Here is a 4,823-nt window from a genome sequence, read left to right as displayed (position 1 = left end):
CACATTTGGCTAGGGTGTGGCAACCTGAGGCCAAGGAAGAAAGACCTGGGAATTCAGGTGCCTGCCCCTTGTTTATGCTCTCTCCTGGCTGCCCATGGTGCTCGCTGGACCCCGGTCATGTAAGTTTTCTCTGTTTTCCACTTATTAAATTATATTACTTGATTTTCAGCTGGTCTGGTTAATTCTAACTGCTGGTTGACCAAACCCATCAAGGTTGGGCATTTATAAGTAATATCAAGACTGTGATATTCTTTTGGGAGCTGGATGGCAGGCACCCCAAAAGAGCCTAAAAGTAAAGAAACAACCAACTACATTCTATCTTAGTTTCTTTCCCTCTAGACGTAATGCAATTGGGACATCAGTTTTTTTTAAACATTTATGCTGGTGTATGCTTTTGTTTTTAAATAGTGTTACTGATGATTGTATAACATTCTTGGAAGAGTTCTTTCTTTTCTTTTGGTCAGCCATAATGGGCAGGGTTTCAGTGACCTGAACTTTCTGAGGCATGTTCATATTGTCCTAGAGAGCAAGCACACAACAGACTCAAGGATATGGAGCAAGTTTAGAACTGTAGGCAGTAGGCACCACTAAATCCTCCTTTTATTTCTCCCTCATTATCTCCTGTGCCCTGATGTGGTACAAAGCTATGACTGTTTTACTAGGGAAAATGTGGAAATATTCAGAGAGACATAAGGAAGGAAATTATAAATGAATATGATCAGGACACAAGCTTGCCTACATTGTGCTGCATTTCCTTAAGGAATGGAGAACACGGTGGATCTACTTCAGTTAAGCTTATGACAACCAGGGCTTTTATTTCAGAACAAGGAGCTTGTCATAAGTAGTACCATGGCTGAATGGGGAAGATACTGAGTTGGAGTACTCAGGCAGTGACTGGCACATTGTTCATGGGTACCAATGAGACCGTTTAGTACAGTGGCCAAGGGACAGGCCAACGTTTGTTATCATATGTGATAATTTTCATTTATGGCTACAGGAAACTTACTTGCAGGGCAGTGTAAGATGGTGTTTATCGGAGCACCAGGGTTTCTGATGCCTGATCCCCAGGATTGAAAGTCATCCTGATAGGGATTATCTCGGTAACTTATTACCATCACTAAAAAAACCAATCATTTTATTCAAAACCCACTCATTGCAAGACTCAAGGCTTAGGATGACAACAGACAGATAGTAACATGCAAAAAGAGTAATTTATTAGTGCAAGACGTTGGAACCTTCACATTGGGCAAGGAAAGTCAGCTTATCCGGGAGAAGCATTGGAGTCCAGAAGAGCCGTATTTCATTATAGCTTGAAATCACAATATAATAAAATTTGTGTCTGGAAATAAACAGAAAGCGAGAGAAGAAAGGTGAGCAGAGTCAGGCAGCTCCTGGAGAAGAAATGTTAACAAACTTGTGCTCCATGAGAGAGCACTTCGGAAAGATGGGCAAAGTGTGCTTGGGGAAAATTCTGATTTGTTCTGTGGAAATTGCATCAAATAATGCATTTGAGTGGAAACTCAAATTCAGGCAAATACACTCTGAATGGGTTCAACAGTGTGCCTCAAGCCCTTCTGTCTCTGTGATCAGGAGGGTTACAGAACAGATCACAGCTCCCAGGTATAACTCCCTCCGATGATTTAAAATTGTGAACTCTACCTTCATTCCGATGAGATAACCAGGGGGGACCCAGAACAGAAGTGGGTAAGAAGTACTTGGAACAGTCAGTTCACAGGCTCCTGGCAGGGCCAGCAAAGTTGGCAGAGAAATGCATCCTGCCGATATTTTGCTCTTAAGGAGAGTCTCTAGTTCCCTTTCCCCCTCTGTGTGATTTTCATCCACCAACACTCCCCACAGCATTGGATAGAGATAATATCCACTCATTGTACAGATGTCAGCTTTAGCAAAGTTCCCAGTGGATTGACAATAGAGTTAGCCCCTAATCCTCCCTTTTTTAGGGATACATTTGTCCCTGTTAGGGTGCCTTGGGAGTGTTGTATCCAGGGTGGAACTCTAGAAGGAGGCACCTAAGCCAGGCACTGTTTATAATTCAAATCAGTAGTGTATGCCTGAACCAACCTACAGTTGGTGACCTATAATTCCAGTGCCTCACCCCATCCATGTGTTCCCCATAGAATGTTCAGTCAACTTTATTAGTGGCCTTCTGAGTGTGTAAAGCAAAGTGAACATACCAATACACCTGCTACTCTAACTCTTTCTATGTAGCTCAGTTTGGTGTCTACACATCGCTTCACTTGCAATTTTGCTTCAACAGCCTCTGGAGGTGCATCGTATCTCTCAAGTTCTTTCTTCAGTGTTTCCTCACTCAACAGTAGGAAGGTGGAGCAAGCACGCTTAACTGCTAAACAAACTGGGGCGGCATTAGCTGGAGAGAGTAAGGAGAAAGAATCCAGTTAGTCAAAATTACTGTGCATATTTAATTAATTATTTTTGCATGAGTCTCTTTGACTTAGGGCTGCAGACTGGACAGGATAACCAGTATTATGGCTCCCTCCTGTGATGACACTGAAACAAGACAACGTGACTTCCTCAAGATCACACAGCAAGGGACTGAGGAAAGAGTATTATTGACTCGGTCTCTGTTTCTGTTGACACTCACAACTTCCAAACCTTCTGTGGCTGCAGAACTTCCCTTTCATAGCATTAAAATTTGGAGTTTTGACTGCATCTTCAGTAGTATTTTCATGAGTCTTCGACAGTTGCTAAAAGGAATTTTTGTGTCATCTAATTTTCACATAAATAACAGAGCTAGAATTTTAAAAGAGATGGGAAAATTAAAAACCAAGCAGAGTGTTTATGTGTCGAAAGGTCACAATTTGAAATTGATGGAATTAGGTCATGCAGCAAGGTAAAAATCTAATGTAATGTTACAAAAGTTGATAAGTTTTTTATTCAGATAGGGTTTCTTTTTGTAGCTCTGACTGTCCTGGAACTCGATTTGTAGATCAGGCTGGCACCGAACTCAGAGATCTGCTTGCTTCTGTCTCCAAGTTCTGAGATTAAAGACCTGCACCACCACCTAGCTGAGTTGATCAGTTTTGATACACACAAGAGTAGTATCTAGGAAACTATAAAAAGCTTTGTCCATCTACGATGATGCTCAGATTTACTTCTACGGACTGTGGCAAGGGAAGCTGACACCTACCTTATGGTTTCTAAAGATCTATGATGAATATTTGGGTAGAACTGAAGAAATCAACTTTCCTAATCTAGGTTCCACATTCTCTTCAACAGTCTTTAAAAAAACAAATCAACAATAGTAACACAAACCTCCCACATCTCCAGAGGTGGCCTGGGCCAGTCTCAGACCAAAGTTCCTTGTTTCAGCTTCACCTAACTTGGATCACTGGGATGAGTCACCAGACCCAGTTTTTCCAAGGACATGACCATGCTACCCTTAGGAATTGCCCAAAAAGCATCTGATGTGGGCCTAAAGCAGGTCCCATCAGTCTGTAGGGATGTGCTGTAGACTATTAGAAGAGGGGTATTTAGGCAGACAGGAGGAGATGCAGAAAAGAACAAGAGAAACTGCCCTTGAAACTTGGTTCCCTTTGAAGGTACAGAGCATGTAGGAACGTTCTGTTTCTACACAAATGGATTGTTTGCAAAAAAATAGTTATTTTTGGAAAAATAGACATTTTAGTGGTAATGACTGTGCTGTTTTAACCCCTGATATTGTAGGACCCCCAGAAAACTGATTGGACTACATGAGCCTCCTTGAGCTGAGTGTCTAGTGGAGGGATTTGAGGTGTATTACTCACAGACTGGGAGAATACTGACTGTGAACGGAGCTCTCTGAAGTCACAATCCCAGATACAATGACAATAAACTGAAAAATAGCACAACTAACACAATCCCTCTAATAAAAACCTTTTCGGAATTTTGTTTCTAATGACCTTCTTGTCCCTGCCACCCCTACCCCATCAAATTTCCTAAATAGGAGGAAATTAGTTGAAAGTATCTGGGCTTTTAGGAGGGCTAAAAAAAGAGGTTGGGAGAAGCTTTAGATTGTCTTTTCCTGACCTCAACTTTATCACACATAAACTTACCAACTGTTCAAAGAGGTCAGCTTTCTAGGAGCTTTCATTGGATTGATCATAAATGATACTCACCTTCATAGCAACAAACAGCCAGGACGACCAGGAGAAGACACAGGAACAGCCTCATGCTGCTCAGTTTGTTTGAAGGGTTAGCAAACAGTGAGCAAATAGACTCTACCTGAGCCCCTGGAGACCAGGTGTATTTATATGTGGTGAGCCTTACTGGTCCCGCCCTTCAGACAGCTCACAAGACCTGCATCAGTGAGGGCTGATCCCCTCACCTCCCTTCATTCTGTTTGGCTGGATCCCAGGAGAACAGCCTCATGGGAACTTCACTGCTCCTTCAGGTGACCTTTTACATCCCCAGAAAGCAACTTGTGAAGTTTCAGTTTACTTTTGAGCTTTTGATTATTATACTTGAGTTCCCTCCTTCTCAACAAGAACAAGTGGTTTCTGACAACAGGATGACACTCCCTAGGGCACAGAACCTCCAAATACCAGCTTTGCATTTGGACTTGACAACATTTCATCCAAACCCTAGCATTTAACTACATCAAAATATCAAGAAGACCTGAAAGAAATAACCTCAATGCACTGGAAACAAGAAAACAAAGTAGACTCCAAATTAGTTAAGGAAAGAAACATTGAATAAAAGAAACTAAAAATATAGAGCAGAAACATAGAAAACCAAAGAAACAAAGACACAGGTCTTGGAAGCTATGAAAAAAATTCAAGAAATGCACATCTAGACTAGGGTAGAAA

General features: G+C 41.7%; 1 pseudogene; it reads right to left on the bottom strand.

The window, feature by feature from the left end:
- Window positions 1–1,975: 1,975 nt before the first annotated feature.
- LOC125415919 (secretoglobin family 1D member 2-like) lies at window positions 1,976–4,188 on the bottom strand (annotated as a pseudogene).
- Window positions 4,189–4,823: the final 635 nt, after the last annotated feature.

Source organism: Myodes glareolus, chromosome 7, assembly GCF_982192425.1.
Source record: "Myodes glareolus chromosome 7, mMyoGla1.1, whole genome shotgun sequence".
Taxonomy (NCBI): Eukaryota; Metazoa; Chordata; class Mammalia; order Rodentia; family Cricetidae; genus Myodes; species Myodes glareolus.
The sequence above is the reverse complement of the archived record's forward strand: the minus strand, read 5'-3'. Positions and strand labels throughout refer to the sequence as shown.